This window comes from Choristoneura fumiferana, chromosome 5 (genome assembly GCF_025370935.1).
Source record: "Choristoneura fumiferana chromosome 5, NRCan_CFum_1, whole genome shotgun sequence".
In the NCBI taxonomy this organism is placed as follows: Eukaryota; Metazoa; Arthropoda; class Insecta; order Lepidoptera; family Tortricidae; genus Choristoneura; species Choristoneura fumiferana.
The window spans coordinates 14,137,871-14,157,392 of NC_133476.1; the positions used below are offsets into that span (position 1 = coordinate 14,137,871).

Below are 19,522 nucleotides of genomic sequence, written 5' to 3' on the forward strand. Positions count from 1 at the left end.
ACCTGAGTACCTCGAGAGAAAAACCTACCTACAAACCTACAGTTGAACATACCTTAAAATAGTTATGATAGAGACAATGTATACCTACGGCCATCCATGAAGACGCGTGATTTTGTCAAAATTTTACAGGCACGCGTCATCGTGAATGACTCTATCTATAGGTTTCTAGTTGAAAAAGTACCACCCCAAATTCCGATTGACTTTTATGGAATTAATAATGACATATTCTTAGACATTATCATACTGACACAAAAAGTTGATGAGTAAGTAAATGTTGGGTATAAGTTTCATCAACTTTTTGCCGACTTTGCATTTTCGCTTTGTTAATTAGCTACAGACACCTAATTAGACATGATATACGATAATTATAAATTCCTTATTTCACTTTTTTATTGAAGTATCGAGTTCTGTAAATAAATAACATGCGTTTTATAAAAAAGTTTGTGCCAAAAGCCGTCATGAAGAGCTTCGCAGGGAATTCAATTGTTTGTAAAGTTCTCATAATGTCTGCTCATTATAATTAAACGAGAGGCAAGATCAATCAGGACTCAATACAGACTTGACGCTTAATTACATTTGTAATTCATGACATCGACTTTTAAATGAATGCAAACCACTAATTAAAACCTTTTTTGCACGATTCATATTGAATTAGGGCTTCAGCCAAAGTGATTGGTACCCACCGCTGTTCGCTGACAGAAACACTAATGAGCAAACTCGTACCTACAAATGAAATTTATTGTTTAATACATGATTTTACCATTCCTTTTTTAATTCAATCTGAACTTTTTAATTTCGATAATTAGTTAAGTTTCAGTGCTCAGAAAAAGCTACGCAACGAGTCTAATTTTGAACATCTACTCAGCGGTCTTTTAGGTATTGGTCGCAAAATTTGTACGCAATGTAGAAAGTATGTTTTGGTAAAAGGGCCCACAGGTGTATACGTAGACACGATGACGGTTGCGCGCGCCTAGATCGCGTCTACTTTCACGGAGGCGGAGAAGCGGCGGCGGAGCGGCTCGCGGAGGCTGCGTAAGCGCAAGGTCGCCGTGAGGCAAACCACTCGTCGACCGAATTTCTTCGGAACAGCCACACGCGCATACCAGTCCGGGAGCGGAACGCGGCCGCAATTAAAACGCTTGGATATATATTTCACGCGTGCGCAACATTATATCGTCGCTCTCGGGTCCGATTACTTAATGCGCGTCTAACTGTACCAGCGGAGCGAAAGAAGATACTGGTTTTTTATTGGAAATGCGGTGCGGCGGGGGCGGGAACTTGGGGTTGCAGTTCCGGGTAGAATAGCGATCAATCGGCTTTACGGCTGTGGTTGCAGCATCGATGACCGAAAATGAGATAAACTTTAATTGTAAACTACTTACACAAACATACAAAAAGAAAAAAACCGGCATTCACAGAAACAAATAACCAACTAGGTAAGTGCGTATCGAACCACGCAGATCATATAACGAAATGTTATTATTATTATCGTTGCGTTTTTGTAAAAATTAAAATTAAATAGTGACGACAATAATTTTACTGGGTAGTCGTAACGGTTATCTCGTCACCATGCTATGCATGCGGCCCTCTCAATTTATTTGATACTAACAATCAACTGACATACTTTTATGAACTATTTAAATACAATTCCCCATAGATTTTGTACTGTAATAACAAGCTGTTACGTCAGTACTTATTTCAAAAGTAACCGTCAAGACTTTTATAACATTTTGACTCTTCTATATCTATTATAACTATAAAAATAATCTATGTATATTGTAATCTTAATCGCTTTCAGAAACGTACCCACATTCATTAAATTTAATATTTTCGGTACATAATACTGGTAGGTACAATACTAGTGCGAGCTTAGGGCAGAAAGAAAATGTAGAACGGAAGATTTTATCTCACAATACGTAACGATTACCGTCTGCCACTGTTCCGCACTTATCTTTGGCAAACAATGGATTTGAATACGTAATCATTTGATGTTTACCAAGATTATACATCTTAAGTAGACAATCATCTATTTGTATCGTAACTAAGTGCGAATAGGGTTACCAAATGTGAAAAAGTTAATGTGACATTGACATTGTGCTAATGACAGAGCTTTAGGTCCTCATCAGTACAGGGGACCAATTTTCGAAATCATATCACTCGAAAGTACTGCTCGAAACTTGGGAAAATCTAACAAACTACAGCTCGAATAGTCAGCAGTCATTTTATTTCATCATATCAGCCGAAAGACGTCCACTGCTGGACATAGGCCTCCCCCAAGGTTCTCCACTCAGACCGGTCTTGTGCTTTCCGCATCCACCGCGATCCCGCAATCTTAACCAAGTCGTCGCTCCATCTTGTTGGAGGCCTACCGACAGCTCGTTCCCGGTCCGCGGACGCCATTCGAGAACCTTCTGACCCCATCGGCCATCAGTCCTGCGAGCAATGTGCCCCGCCCACATTTTATTTACCTACTTCAAATTCACTAAAATTTTTCACCATTTTCGAACAGGGCCGGATTTACGAATTTTCCAAACCGGGGCAGAAGTGAATTTTAAGATGGCTATGGCGATTAATAAAAGTATGGCAACCCTGATTACGACGAGTTTAGTACTTGTTGAAGATGTTAAAATGTTTAAGATGGTCATGTGCCGTTTATTAGCTTTCTCACGAAGTCGCCTATCTTGTGTTGAAAATACATCACCTAAAATGGTTTATTACAGCAAGTGAGTTTCTCGAGTTTTACCTTTCGCTGTATTATTGCCTAGGTCTGGCCTTTCCAGGGCGTTATTCAACGTAATCTAGGTAAATAAAACGAGGTAAAACTGTCGATGAAAATAAATGTTATTTTAGTTTCACATTAGGTACTTATTCTGTGGTTTCACTTATGTCTCGACCTAACTAGCAGTTGCGGCTTTGCTCTCTTTGCAGAATTCTCTATCTCGTGTATAAATCTACCAGTATCTTGATTCCTTCTTTGTACTACATAATAATCGAAAATTCATGCAAAATTAACGATTACTGCGAACTATAAGTTGAAAGAAACACATAGTGTACCAGCCTCTTTTTCTTTACTATATTGGTATTGAAGCCGTGGTGGCCTAGTGGTTTGACCTATCGCCTCTCAAGCACAGGCTCGTGGGTTCAAACTCCGGCTCGCACCTCTGAGTTTTTCGAAATTCATGTGCGGAATTATATTTGAAATTTACCACGAGCTTTGCGGTGAAGGAAAACATCGTGAGGAAACCTGCACAAACCTGCGAAGCCACTCCATGGTGCGCACATTGCTGACAGTTTAAGTGACTACAGTTTTGATCGCTGACGAATAAGTACCTACCTAACCTAATTTATTGGAAAAAAAAACAAAATTATTAAAAATGCTGCAAATCAACTCCCACGCAAAGACCAGCAAAATATAAAAATCATTCTCTCATAAAGCCAGCGTCTGAACGAAAACACTAAAGATCTCACTGTAGAAGACAATGAGTGCAGTTCGCAGCTAATTGAATTAACAAACCCACAGCGCGTCCATTAAGCGGTCACTCTCTGCAAACAAGAGTTGCGCGCGCGTCGTACCGATATTTATACCTACAATATGCGTTCAATTGCATGTTATTTGGGATTTTTGTAATTTGAGATTTAAGTAATAACAGCAGATGCCTTGAGAACATAATGGAAATATATTAAGTTAAGATCGGGTCAGTTTAAGTGTTCAGCACAGGTCCGGGATTAACCAGGTGCAGGTGGTAGGACCTTGCGCAAGGTCCGCCCGGATTGCTACCACCATCTTGCTCGCTAATCCTGCCGTGAAGCAGCAGTGCTTGCACTGTTGTGTTTCGGCGTGGAGAGTAAGACAGCCGGTGAAATTACTGGCACTTGAGGTATCCCATCTTAGGCCTCTAGGTTGGCAACGCATCTGCAATACCCCTGGTGTTGCAGGTGTCTATGGGCGGTGGTGATCTCTTACCATCAGGAGACCCACTTGCTCGTTTGCCATCCAGTCGAATAAAAAAATAAATAAAAAAAACCAAGAGCCGAGTTCGATCCCCGGACCCTGCATTTATTTTCTGTTTTTTTTTATATGTGTTCTAGTTACTCTATGTATTTATATTGAAAAAATAGATACGATAAAATAATCATAAAATGTGACAAAATGTAATTATGTATGTATGTAAAGTAAACCCTTTATTGCAACAAAATAATGAAGGAAACACAACTGACAACACTAATGCAGTACACTACAAAGCCGAACTTATTGTCTTTGAAATATTTTCGAATGTAACCGGATTTATACTTAGCAGCTGTAAATAATTTACGGTAATAATAACATAACATTTTCTACGCGATATAGACCGCGATTACCAAACGAGCACCCGGTAATGTGACCCAACTACTGTACTAGATCAACACGAGTAGGTAGAGCAAGGGTAGAGCTTATTTAATGCAATCGGGGCTACATCCCATAGATAGAAAACATGTCGGATTTATAAGTATTTGTTTAACGTGTTATGACGTGACGCGTCAGGATGTTACAGGTCTCCTGTAATGTGCGTGATGATTTTTATTGGCCTCTCTCTTTACTCTCTCTACAAAACTGTAGGACAAGCAAAATAACATAAAATTTCTTAAATACTTAAATTCTATTTTGTTACTTATTGTGTTATATGTTACCTCAGCCGCGAATCCATAATAATATTATAAATGCGAAAGTGTGTTTGTATGTTTGTACGTCTTTAGCGTCGAAACGGAGTGACGGATGACGTGATTTTTGGCATAGAGATAGTTTATGGGCTAGAGAGTGTGACATAGGTTACTTTTTATCCCGGAAAACACACACAATTCCCGAGGGAACAGCGCGCGATAACCGAATGAAGCCGCGGGCAAAAGCTAGTATTATATATACCTGTAGCTAGTACATTTTTGTAAAAGTGGCTTACAATGCTTTGCTGGTATCATATTTGATCTAGCAAATACTTCTACAAAAATGTGCAGGCTACAGGAATGTGTACTTACCTTGTACTTACCTCAAACTCACAACATTTATTGACAAGATAAACACACTACATCACAACAAAAAGACAGTAGAAACATAAATAGGATTATTATTATTGCGTTATTATTGCGGGAAAAGAAAAAAAAACTTTATATTATATTATACCTAACGCAGGCCTTGCGCATTAGCGCTTAAAAAAAATTTAGAAACCAAGAAAACATTATGCTACGAAATACAGTGCGCCTGAGTGATAAAATTCTAAGCTAACATTAAAATAATCCGACTGAAATTATAATTACAAAAAACTTAATCCCCGCACAAAGGCTTGTCATTCCATCTGTGCGTGTTGTTAGCTTAACCCAGGCTGCAATGTAAACTGACATCATGAATATTTTATTGTTGAAACAATCGGGAGGCAGCGTTGCAGACAAACGCAGGACCACCGGCGCGCACGCCGACGCAGCCTGCGCTTGCACACATACTCGTACATGATCAAATCGTACATATACATACAGGCTGAGTTTTTCTAACACTTGATACGAGTACCTATAGTTTTTAGTGATACACGGTTATTTACACTTGACTTTGTTACGGGATGTAGACCGTGATCGCCTTTAATAAGCTCCCGATATTTCGATGCATTCCGATATATCGTGATCATTATGCATGCAACTGCATCGATATAATTATCTACTAGCTTTTGCCCGCGGCATTCCGTGCCACGTGCTATACCGCTACACCACTGCTGGACCAGCAGCCGAGAAGGAATGCCGAGGGCTTGGGTTCGATTCCCAGTGCTGGTCTTATTTTTCTGGTTTTTCTGTGCATCTATACTTCAGTTTGTATTTTTAAAAATCTATGTATTGCTACAAAATTATCACTCGACGACATTTTTTTGACCACTTGTGAAAATTAATTAGAGCTATATTTTCTACTATTCTACTCGTATCCCCAACTGAATAAAATATATAATTTTATTAAAGTGTATTTTCTGAGAATGGTTTCAGTACATATGTATTTTATGTCTCCTTTGTAGAGGATTTGTTGTTTCCAATTTTTGAAATAGTATCGTTTTCGTTTATTTCCCCTTGCCCAGAAGTGTAGTTAGTGTACCTAAATTGACATTTGTAATACATTTTAATAGTCTCGTTCTACACGAAGATTAAGAAACCAATCCGTATCCAAACTAAAGTTCCGTCGTGATTTAATAATAAAGGTTTGTAAAATTAGGGTAACTTGCTAAAAATTTGCAAGTACCTACTTTTAAATCAAGTCTCAGGTGAGTAAGAAATCATACAACTTGTTTACAAACAAAATGTCAATAAAATTTGCTAAAATAACAATTCAACGCCTGTTTAAAGTTATAAATATGTATTATGTTTACTTAATATTTTGTTCACAAAGTTAGTTACAGAAATTCTTACTGACCGCGATTTTTTTTAATTATGACGGTTAGGTCAAGTTTTTAGTTCTGTGTAATAATATTTGATACTGGCATCTATTTTTATTTTTTGAACAGACTGTTGCTGTTAGCCTCAGATTGCTTTTACAGCTTACTGCAATGGAGAGAGGGCGAGCTGCCAGACGGACCGCTCTGCAAGGGGTACTGGCATCAACGAAAGCTTATGATTAAATAAAGAACGCAGGGCAATGGGTGTGGCAGGCTGTTTGGCGGGGTAAACAGAGTGGGGTGGCACGCCTTACCTGACACCTTAACACGCCCACTCACCTGTCGACACCCTTTAGGCTTGCACATGGCAAGAATAGCCAGGTGGAGAGCCAACTTAGATATGAAAATGACTTGCCCTTTTCTATGGACAATGTGGCAATCTTTACTATTTCTAATATCGTTTTCTACATATGTATAATTTTATCATTGTTTCCTGTTGAAAAAATATCGCTTTGTTTTAATGTTTACGTGATGTCTTTCTACCCTTCGATATAAAAAACAGTAAATAAATTGTATTTTTGTAACCTCAACGTTTCGCTCGTATTTCTGCGGTCGTAATGCCCGATCGCACATCAGTCTTTAATTATATTATAGTTGTGAAAGTTATAGGTAATATAAACGAGGAGAATAACTTTTAAGAGCACATGACATGGTTACTTGTCGGAGTGTCTATTTTTTTTAAATGACGTGAAATCAAATCATCCGTAATTGTTAAAAATCAGTCTTTTTCGATTAGTTTACAAAATTAAATCTGTATTTTTCTACTATTATATATAACTAATGTCAAATTCAACACATTTTGTCACGAATTACGAACTTTTAAAAAAACCGGCCCTAGTGTAGATGAAATAAATCATGATATTTTTTAAATAATAATTTTATTGTACCACTACTCCGTCCGCGTAGAATTCGTGATATGCACTTTTCTACTACTAACTAGAGTATATATACAATTTTCCAGGACAAAAACTATCCTATGTCCTTCTCCGTGACTCAAACTATCTGTATACCGAATTTCATCCAAATCGGTTCAATGGTGTAGACGTGATGAAGAAACAAACAAACAGATTTACAAAGTTTCGCATTTATAATATTATTGTGATTCAGAAATCCTTGGTCAACCTAAACGATGACATGCTATTTTACGAAGAAACTGTAATTTCGTAGAGTGGCAACTTTCCACTTTACCGAGCGATAACGATTTATATTTAATCTAAACAAATTTTTAAATTTTTAATTCTGTGGCTCAAACGTAGACAAGGTGGGCCCTGTAACAGGAGCAAAAAATTAAACCACAGCTTCCTCTCTTCATCTTGATCTAATTAATTTAGTTCTAAAACTTATGAAAATAATTTGTATCGTGATTTTTATTTATGTAGTTTAAAGTTTAATTGGACAAGCAATACTCGTATATTGCGAAATCCGTCATTTTGTAACGTGACAGGCGATGTCATTGAGGCTATTAAATGCTACATTGATTACCATTTAATTTGTTTAGAATAATCATAATGATGAAATTACTTAATCTTTGAAAGTTGCAGAACTAAAGTAGTTCCTTTTGAGTACCTAGCGCAGTAGTTCCCAAACTTATTTTTCTCGTGGACCACTTTCAAAATTTTACTGGTTTCGGTGGACCCCTGCTGCTACATTTCTACCACATTCTTAAAGTCGCCAAAAAATAAAAATTGTGTCGCTTCTGAGTTCTGTCCAGTCGCTTGCCCTATTAAAATATTATCTGCTTAGTTAGGTACTTAAAACAATGTAGGTAGGCCCTTATAAAAACTATGCTTACATTTTGGCTCTTTACTATCAAAAGCAGATAAATTTTCGTGGACCCCCATTAACATCTTATGGACCCCCATTTTTTGTTCACGCCTACGTAGACCCCCAGCAAGTCTCCCGTGGACCCCTGGGGGTCCACCTGGACCACTTTGGGAATCACTGACCTAGCGGAACCTGCGTTTAAATTTTTTGCTCCTGTTACAGGGCCCACCTGGTATTTAATGAACAAAACATGCTCGTTAATCCCAAAATAAGATGAGCTAGACTATTAACTAGGATAATATGAAAATCATGAAGATACAGGTTGTGGTAGAGTGGGCCTCGCGATAGCGGGGTGAGCGGCGCGACCTCGCCGCCCGATAGGCCCCCGCAGTCTGATTGTCGCCGGTCGCCACGAGCAACGAGCTAGTTATCGCACTGATTTAACACAACCAACCGTTTATTGATAATTTTTTTAACAATGAACTGTGACGCTTGTACTGGGATTTTCCATTTCAAGCAACCGCGGGTCATTGTTAAAATCAGTCGTAAATTAGTACAATTGTAATTGGTAATTTGCTTCAACACGAGAGTAACGATAAAGTTGTAATTTGACGGGCATGTAACGTAATAATGAATTTTAAATAAAATAATTATCACTTTTAGGTAAGTTTTTTTTTAGTGTTATAAACAGTGCCTCGTCTATGATAATGATGGCAACGAAATAGCTCGTTGTGAGTGTTTCAAATAGGTATATACATACATACATTTTTATAATTTTAAAACCAAAACTTTTAAAATTGTTTAAAAAAACGTATGACAATTGATTATTCTGACTCATCACAATAAATATTAGATTAGGTACAAGAAACCCTACTAGCATTAGAAATGCCTTATCTTCAAATAACTTTTTATAAGGAACCCGCTGTGCACTAGTTTTTTTTCTTCAGTTTTGTTTTTAAATCAGGTCAATTAAAAACCCCTAACCTTAAACTAATCAGTGTGAAATATTGTTTCACTCGGAGTTATTACCGGTGTTATTTTATTATAGTTAAAATAAACATGATAACGTGACCTAGTAAATAGTAACAACAGTCAAGCCTAGGTCAAATAATTGGGCAAGTTGTATAATTACATATTAATTTCAAACTGTTGTTGACTTCCTATATAACAGTAGTTGTTACATTAAACCGGAAACCATCAGAGCTGATTTAAAGTCACTTTAGACCTAATATAAGGGCCCGGAGGTCACATATCCGGAATTGTGGAAGGATAGTAAAGTTGCTGCTGATACAGATGTTTATGGACATTCGGAAAGATTTATGATCAAAACTCGGTTGTACCAGTCGTAATCGGTTTCCATTAGTTTTAAAACTTAATCGTTCTTGTTATTCTAGCTATATGTTAAGTCGGTACATAGTTACTTAGTATAAATAGTTATGAATTAGGTACATATCAAGATAGATCGACTATTTGACATACTAGACTCGCCCAACATTGGACAACTCTACATTTAGAGACAAAACTTGACAAGAAGTTTTTGGGTCAAAATGAAGAGAAATAGGAAGACATTGAAGCAAAATAAAATTTAATGGGAAATGTAGCTCGTTCTGAGTCAACAAGAAATATTATGTGTTTTACCTACTGGCCAGTAAAAACCTCGTCCCGATTGAAGTCGCTACCTTAAGATTTTTAAGTGAAAAATCTCAATTATATAAAAAATATTTACAAAAAGCCATTTATTTATAAAAAGCCATTGTATTTTCGGTATTAACGCATCTAAAGTACATAATATCCATGAATCATAACGAAACGGACGCAGGTAGATACTCCAAAATAAAGAGCTGAATATGTAGAGATACTTTTGAGGACCTTGTCCGGTTTATATCTGATGTCAATTACAATAATAATATGATAAGTCAAACTTGAGGTGCGTAATTTTACAAAGAAATTACACAAGATGACATCAGCGATTGGCAGGCGACGGCCGATAAAAGGATCGGCTTTCTAAAATACTTTTACAAATAAAAATACGCTAAAAATTAATTATATAGGTATATAAATAAAAAAATTGCAGTGTCAATGCTCTTAGTTAATAATTGTTGACTTTAAGTTTAAGTGTTTGAATTTGCTTCAAGTTTCCTTCGTACTAACAACATGCCCGCAATTTTAAACTACCTACGTCCAAACTGACTACTTGTAATAAACTTAAAATTTGCCGCACTAATTATTTCGCACCTACAAATCAGGTCAATAGTTAGTTCACAACAACAAATAATTAATTTATACCGTTCTAATTGATTATTATTGGTTATAATAATATGTAAAGCGCTGTGACTGTTATAATAATTCACGCTGTAATAATATTAATTAGTTACTTAATTAGATGTAGTGCCTGTAGGCACTTACCTAGGTGCTGCGTATATTCTTCCGTATTATTTCGTTTTCATTTGTTTGGACACTTAATTGATGTGGTTATCGCACAACGCCTTCCTCAACACTAGACAAACCCGGGCGGCGACGTCACCCCCGTAATCTTGGTATGCGACGATATCGGCAGGCAATTAAGATATCAAAAGTAATCGGTGTGAGACTTGGACATTCTGAAATTCTTCAAATAGTTGCATAGATTATCTAATAATACGTCATCTTCAAGATGGTGACGCACTGATAGCACACACGATAGCTCTGTATACTTTCACAATGATCCCTTTGTATTGGATTTATCGGCTTCTAATCTTTTGTGTACAGTGAATCATTTAAAAACTGTCCAGATATTATGCTTCTGCGCGTGCTGAAAGGTTTATATTTAATTGCGTAATACTAAAATTAAATCGCTTTGTTTGATAATGATGCTAGATGAGATTTGAAGACTTAACAAACATGTTTTTAGGAAAGAAAAAATTGACGAATTGGTTGGTAGTAACCACATAGTACATAAATACATATATATAAAATCACGCCTATTTTGCAATGGTGTAGGCAGAGACTACGTCCTTCCACTTGCTACGATCCTAGCATACAACTAATATCATCAATCTTTGATTGGTACTAACCAACCAAACTAAAATCATTGGCATGATCATCATATTGGCCGTAGGAGTTCCACTGTAGCACATAGGCCTCCCCCATAGATCTTCAGTTTGCTTCGGTTGGAAGCGATCTGCATTCACCGTAAACCCGCGTCTTCTCGTAAGTCCATTTTGTTGGCGGATGTCACCAAAAAAATAATTAAATGATAAAAAAAATATAATAGTTTCACTGGCTACATCTGAAAGTAAAACGTTCTTACGTACTCTCTACGTTATATAGAAGCAGTCCAAATTCATACGACTGGGCACTTTAATTGAGTATTGTTATCAATATTTTATTATCATTATCAGCCGTGAAATTGGAATGTAAAAGAAATACACACAATTACATTCATTCATTCCAAATTTATGTAATCTTTCACAGTCACGAATTTTCGAAAGATTTTCCGCATGAAGCGTTTTAGCCCCAAAGCAAAAAGGGGGTGTTATAAGTTTGACGCCAATATCTGTTTGTGGCATCGTGGCTCTCAAACGGATAGACCAGTGTCTATGCCATTTTTTACGATAAAGCGAGTTTTTTGTGGTCGTTCTTAGCTATGTTCAATTAAAATCGGTTCAGCCATTTTTGAGACATTGAACTTTGAAATAGCAACCCCTGCCATTGTTAAGTTGGAGTTGTTATTATGAATTTTAATTTTTCAAGTTGTTGTTACTTAGGTAACGTTAACTTTTTCAGTTGTTGTTATTTACGGATAGACAAACATTTAAGCCTTGTAAATAGGTGCATTAATTTATATGATGTAAAAAAATAAAGCGCGCAACCATACAACATTAAAACGTAAACTATGCTTTAATCTTTCATTTGTTTAACAACGATTTAATTTAACATCCGTTGGCAATCCTATTGTGTATCACACAGTTGATTTCCATGAAATGACGCAGTCAATTCAGATTATTAAACTGAAATCAACATGTCATAGACGAGAAAACTATTCTCAGAAATAGTAGCGCAGTGATCATTGGCTTTTCCCATGCTTTGTTGCCTTTAGCTTCTAAATGACAAATTCTATTGAATCAACAACAGATAACACAGTAGTAGTAATAAATTAGTAGCTTGTGCCCGCATCTCTACCTCCTTGGAAGAAAAAAATACCTAGCATAAAATTTCTTCTTAGTGCACCTCTATGATAAATAAGATAGACCCTATACTTTGTCCCTTCCTTTTAAATCGTATACGGCGTCCCACTGCTGGATAAAGGCCATTTTCCTTCCACTCGTCTCTAACTTCGGCAAAATGTCGGTAGGTATAATGTACTCGTACTTGTTCGACCAAACTTCAGGACACCAGTACCACTACCAAGAGTTTACAGTGACCGTACTCGGTAGCGACGGCGTAAATTATTTGTAGAGGCGCTGTACAATTCTCCATACAAATAAGTTACGCCGTCGCTATCGAGTACGGTGACTGTAAACTCATGGTAGTAGTAGTAGTATGGTAACTGACTTTACTTTGTTTTAGTTTTGGAATGTGAAATGTAATTTTAATTTCAAGTAAGTAGTATTATGGGCTCCGTTGCCTGAAAATAAATATTTATTTTTATCTAATTTTATCTATACACAGGACTGCGTCAGCGGCTTTGCCTCAACTGCCGAACTCCTTATCCATTAAGAAATTCGAAAATAAAATACCATTCTTAATCGCCTTTATGATAAAAGAAAGTTATATGCCTCTATTTTACGAAGCTACAAGTTACAATTTACAAGCGGTAGTCTTTGTTTAACAGTATGCAATGAAAAGAGACTACCACTTGTAACTTGTAGCTTTGTGAAATGGGCCACTGTACAATATTACAAGGTTTTAGTAGGTAATAGTAGTTTATTTAGTTTAGTTCCTTGATAATTCAGTCATTAGTCATTTAGTTAGTACTACTTTCGTTTACATACGACATTGAATGATAGATTTTTATTTAGCTTTCATTTATGTTTTTTGCTATTTTAAGGGCATCTGTCAGCTAGGACACGTGATGATGATGAATCATATCTGCCCATAGTTGCTACGTTAACATTTAATAAACTAAACTATTATTCAGAATGGACTCATTGCCATATTGTTTCCTATTTCTATTACCCCAAGTAACCTCACTTATGAACGACGTATGTTTGATTTACGATTTTGTGTCAGCATTCTCACTCTTTCCTAAAAGGTTTTGGACATAATTTATGAATACAACTACTGATTTTGCAGCCAATGTTCAAAGGAAGTTTGAATGCTGTTGCCGTTCCATCTCAAAACAAAAGGCTCATAAATACGATCTTCCCTCGGATGCTAATTGCATTGCGACGACGGGAACTGGGGAACAGCCGGGCTGAACACTACATTTAATTAGCCTTCGTTAGTGCTGCCGGCTTGGCCACGTTGTGGCCGAACTTGGCTACTTTTTGGACGCTTTTCAAAGCCAAACTCAGACTTATCACTCATTTTAATCGTTTAATATATCGTCAAATATTTAAAATGGAACGGATAAAGTAGGTACCTATTGACACTTGAATTTACTTGTGTTGGGAAAAACATAGAGTCGTCTTTTTGACGACCTTATCTAATTATTTCTAATCAAGTTGTAACGTTTTACCAAGCACAATTCTGCTATACTTAATATTATTTTTTATATCACGGAATAAAAAGTATTTTTTAAATCCTAAGTTTTCCCTCGGAATGTAGAAGTATTCATAGAATACTAAGGTACAAAAATAGTTTGATTATAATATTAAAGACATGTGTTTACTTGAATAACACAATGCTTAGCAAGATTTACCAGATAATCACTGGCCACTTTTTAAGAATACTGAGCAAATTCTCCTTTTGTTGACTTGGCAATGGCAACACCGAGCTGCGAGCCCGTGAGAATCGCCCTCGCTTTCTGCAAAGCATAGCTCTCTCACTCGTTTATCTTTAGTTTTAAAGGTTATCAATGTGTTCGAAGAATTAATTAAAAATATCAACTTGAGCAACTCCAGTCGCATCAAGGTAGGTATTTTAATTGAAACAAAGTAAGGAGACAAAATATAGAAGGAATCAATAAACTGAAAAAACTAGTTCTTTTTAATTATTTAAGTAATTTTTAAGGTTCCGTCTATTTAGTTTCGGGTGCCAAAACCCTATTGACTGTATTTTTGGAATTATGGATTATTTTTATTTAGTCGTATTGATATTATTAAGATCAATATCGAGATAAGATCGACGTAAGCTGTTGTAACTTTGTTATATACATAATTTTCTACGACAGTTAGACCGCGATTTCCTTTAATGAGCACTCAATATTTTGACTTATTTATTTACTAGCGCCTTATTATAATCACTGGTAATCTCTGCAGATGGATTCTTTTTTTTTATATATCATGGGACACTTGACACCAATTGACGTAGTCCTAAACCACATCCCAAACTAAGCAAAGCTTGTACGGGATACTAGGCAACGGATAAAAATATGTATGTACTTAGATAAATACATATTAAACATCCAAGACCCGAGAACGAACATTCGTATTATTCATACAAATATCTGCCCCGACCGGGAATCGAACCCGGGACCTCAAGCTTCGTAGTCAGGTTCTCTAATCACTTGGCCATCCGGTCGTCAAATCTACCTCTAACAACACACTTTAGAAAATAAATCTAATGTAAATAATTAACCGTGAATTATTAAAAACAATGTTCATACCTAGTGACGTGAAAATGATGTTTGTCTATTAATATTGTTTTCAAGGATAACTACAGTGCTACGAGTTGGACACCATCTCATAGGCACCCTTTGGGCAGGTACAGAACCCTAAAAAGTACGTACCTACCGTACGGCATATTAAAATAGTGATAATAGAGGCGTGACGTGGCCGACAGTAAAAAAACACTTTGTAATAAAATCGTAGATATGTTTATGAATATACGGCTGAAAAGGGCTGACTCATGGCTTGTTCGCTGAAAACGGGTGAAACACTCGCTGACGTCACGGGGCTTGTCTAGACAAGTTAAAACCATACGTGCTTTATCATGTCGACTCAACTACTACCAATAATAGGTAATAAGCAACAGTAGTAATTAGTTAGTAAGTACCTAATACTACATACATAGTTTTGATCAGGTTGAGTACCTAAAAGCAACATTACAGCCTCGCCAAGACTCTTTTTCTCATACATTTTTGTTAGGTACATTTTGTGTAATAATTCTGTAATTTTCTTAATTAAGTATGTATGTATGTATGTAAACTCTTTATTGTACAAAAGAAAAGAAACAAAACACAATTAAGCAAGTGTATTAATTAAGTGTTGACTAGAGCAGTATTCTCTGTCCTGCGGTATCTTTGCATTTTTCCGGGATAGCGAAACAAGAAAAGAAAAAAAAATCGTCGTAACATAACCAGAAAATGGGAAAGTAAAAATATAAAAATACGTAGAACAATTTGGAGTAGTGTAGCTTTTTATCCGTCCGTGCCGTGGTCGGTTTAGAATAGGACGGATCCATATTTTCGACCACGTTCGCTTTGTAAAGAGTGCTGGGAAATATATTTTTTTAATTAAGTAATTCAGTAGTTTCAGAGACTAACACCTACATACAATAACCTGAACTGGTAAACCGATTTTGATTAAACATGTCTAAGAACCATCGCTAAAAAAACCTGCTTTCAAATGAAAAAAACGCATTCAAATCGGTCTACCCGTTTAAGTACGGTGCCATAGACAGAGAGACTGACACACATAGCGGTCAAACTAATAACGCCCCTCTTTTTGCGTCGGGGGTTAAAAACACACATATACAAAGTTTACCTTTTTATTGCAGTATAGTATTACCAATCAGTAAATAATTAACAAAGGACGGAACTTACGATGGGATTTCTTTTGTCCTGAAACTACAACTGAACAATGTACGTAGGTAGATATACCGGCGGTAGGCATGCTACGACACTGCTACGACAATGCTACGACTACGCGATTAAGTAGCTACGACTACCAGCAATTTTGTTTGCAAACAAACTTTGCTGTATTATATATAATAATTCGTTTAAAAAAACCACGTCATTTTTGTATTACAGTACCTATAACGTATAGAAACTAGAACATGAATGCAACTGACTCGATCACGAGCTATAAAATTAAATACATGCTCCTATCAATCTACCGCTGTGTAGCCTCTGTTTTTATTGCTCTTACGCATAAGTATGTTTGATTCACTACATCACTACGTATTACGTATAACTTCCAGTAGTACGATAAAGTAACAAATAAACCTATTATTTTGAGACGATGAAAGCGATTCATTATGTTTTGATTGATGAACTACTATAATAATGAAATACATAACACACCTATTTAAAATTACCTGCCTTTTCATTCACGAACTGAATGCTTATTTATTATTGTGATTGAAATGGAAAATAAAATAATGAAACAGGAAATAGTTACAGTAGCTCTTTGCGTACTTTAAAAATATCCGCATCTAATTTAAAGCACTCCGAATCGCTTTTAAATACTTTTAGTATGTATCTACAAGTAAAGCAATTTTAAGTACATTTGATTTCATAGACTACGTTATTAATTTTTAACAATATTTTAGAATCCTTTTAGTTTCGGCTTATGTCCGTCTATTCGCGGCTTAACTCAGAAACTCTTACCTACCTAGTTAAGTGTTAAAAGCTATAATTTGACGACTGCAAAAATCTCAGCAATGGTGTGGACGCTGTTTAAAAATTTATCCGAAATTGATATTTTAGTAGGTGATTGGGTTGTTTAACTGTAAACTTTTTCGTAATTGCGTTTAAAAAAAAACCATACATGGTCAATATTCAAAGGTACGCTTTCAAAGGCGTGACTACACTTTGGATCAAAAATTGCAATGTAAACTCAAGCCAACCATCTACTAAAATACTCCGAAATAATTTAAAACACCTTGTATATGATGAATTTACAAGGAAAATTATCATAGCTATGTAAGTTATAAGTTAACTAGTACCTTATGCCTACCGAGTTTATCAAACTTATTAAATCCTATCTTATATTATAAATGCAAATTTGAGTAAGTTTGTTCGTTTATCTTTTTGTTTATTACGCTTCAATCATGATGCAATTTAGTATAGAGATAGTTTGAGACTGAGAAGGACTTAGGATGAAATAACATATTTAGTTCCCGCCGGCGCACGATAAACGAATTCTACGCAGACGAAGTCACTGGCAATTGCTAGTATTGAATATTTGTCGCATATCTACATACGCTGTGCGTTGCCTGACAAGCATTTGGCCGATTTTTACCATCGTCCAATAATTTTTATTGATGGAATAAAATTTAGCAATAATCCAAGAGATATTATGAGATGAGAAAATTCTTATGTTTAATACTTACACTCAGGTCTGCAAATTGAAAGCTTGGGGCACAGATTAATAGGTACATAATGTATAATGTATGTGTGTGTGTGTGTGTGTGTGTAATGTAATGTAATGTATTACCTTTCACCTTGGGGTTTAGGGTCATAGGAAGCAAGTCCATTCGAAGGACTAACGCTACATTTACATCTTTTTTTAACGCGGTTGTTTTCATTTTTTGTTTGTATAGTGACGCACACCTCACAAACATCTAACTTACATCTTTACGTCTTTTGCATCGACTTAACAGTTAAGTCGATGCAAGTTGTACGTTTGCGCGCTAACGCCAAGTTGGCACTAGCCAGAAAAATAACTAAAAATTTACGTTCATTGTGAAATATTTTCTTATGGCGGACCTACCTACTGTAGGTATATTGGTAGAACACATTGGTCAAATAAAGAAAAATTGGTAATTTTGGCATCGCCAAGTATACGATTGTAAATTGATTGGTTTCATAATAGGTAGAAATGAATAAACAACTAATAAACAACATTGCGAGACATACAAGCACGTGCGAGGCGTAAATAAGGTTAAAGCCTAGGTTGGACAAATATTTTTTTATCTTGACCCAGCACGAGCGGTTACATTAATAGGTACTCGAGAACCTTGCGTAGTTACTACTTACTCACAAGTACGAGAAAATTCAACTTGTTCTGTAGTTACTCAACTAACTTTCTAAACATCTAACATACGTACCCTTCAACTAATTAAAACAAATGTTTTAACGTTAACCTTTTTGTCAGTTCAGTAATAGAACCCCCTAAGTGCATGCATAACCTGCATGAACACAAATAATAATTAACTGGAAATGGTAACAAAAATATAATTTACCTTTAAATTCAGGTCGCGGTTTTCCTGTACCGTTCAGTTTATTAACTTCACTCGCGAAACACTATTCAAGGAGCAGTTAAGTAATACCAAAAATTAGCACAAAAATGTAAACAGCCAAAAGGACGGGGGCTCACGTGTGGGACGGTGGCTCGCGAATTTCGTATCGCTAACTGTCAAAGTTTTGTTTATGGCGTTTGCGGTAAGCGGCGTAGGGATACGTGGGGTGAGCGGGAGTACCGTTGGGTCGCACAGAGGGCCTCGCGCACGCAGGCTCACGGCGGCGAGGCGGCCCGAGCACTGGCAGACCATGGCCGGTGGCGCGAGTGCCGGCCGCCGCGCGACTCTGCCCCGCGCGTGCGCCGGACCTGTTCCGACAGCCTCCCGCGCCACCACCGGCCGCCATCACCAGCGACCACTATCTCCGTAACACCGACCCGGGCATCGCTGGCGAGAGTTGAATGACAGGAATCGACCCTACGCGCCTATCGCCTCCTTATGACACTTCGACTGAACTTTTGGCAAAGTGGAAAGTTCGAAAGTTTTCCTTTAACTATTACGTATATTTGTCCCCTATTCATCTGTACCCTTACTAATACTATAAATGCAAAGAAAGTGAGTATAAGTATCTGTTTTTTATGCTTTCACGTTTAAAGTACTTAACCGATCATAATACAATATAGTAGGATGGAAATAGTTTGAGGCGGACACAATTATGACAGTTTTTATTTTATCCCAGAAAATCGTATCCATACTTAGTTCCCACTGGCGCGCGACATACCTAAACGAATTCCACACAGACGATGTCGCGGGCAACAGCTAGTATGAAATAGATTTTGTAGTCTAAAACGTTGGTATTTAGGACGACGTACAGTGTTCACTGATACGGAAATTCGTCGAAGAACTAAAGTCACTGACATAGCTGGAAAAATATGCAAATTGAAGTGGCAATGGGCAGACCACATCGCTCGAAGAACAAATAACCGTTGGGGGAGAAAAGTCCTCGAGTGGCGACCACGAACCGGAAGACGAAGCGTTGGCAGGCCTCCCAC

At 36.7% G+C, this 19,522-nt stretch overlaps 1 protein-coding gene across 3 annotated transcripts in view; it reads right to left on the reverse strand.

Moving 5' to 3' along the window:
- cv-2 (crosveinless 2-secreting protein) overlaps positions 1 to 19,522 on the reverse strand; it is a 59,979-nt gene that overhangs the window by 37,615 nt on the left and 2,842 nt on the right. Inside the window, exon 1 of one of the 3 annotated variants that reach the window (XM_074088084.1) lies at positions 18,474 to 18,872. The exons of 1 other annotated variant lie outside the window; for it this stretch is intronic. The gene's annotated coding sequence lies outside the window, so the exon portion shown is untranslated. Of the gene's footprint in view, positions 1 to 10,610; positions 10,682 to 18,473; positions 18,873 to 19,522 lie in introns of those variants that run through there. One more of the 3 variants, XM_074088085.1, reaches the window with a different exon arrangement.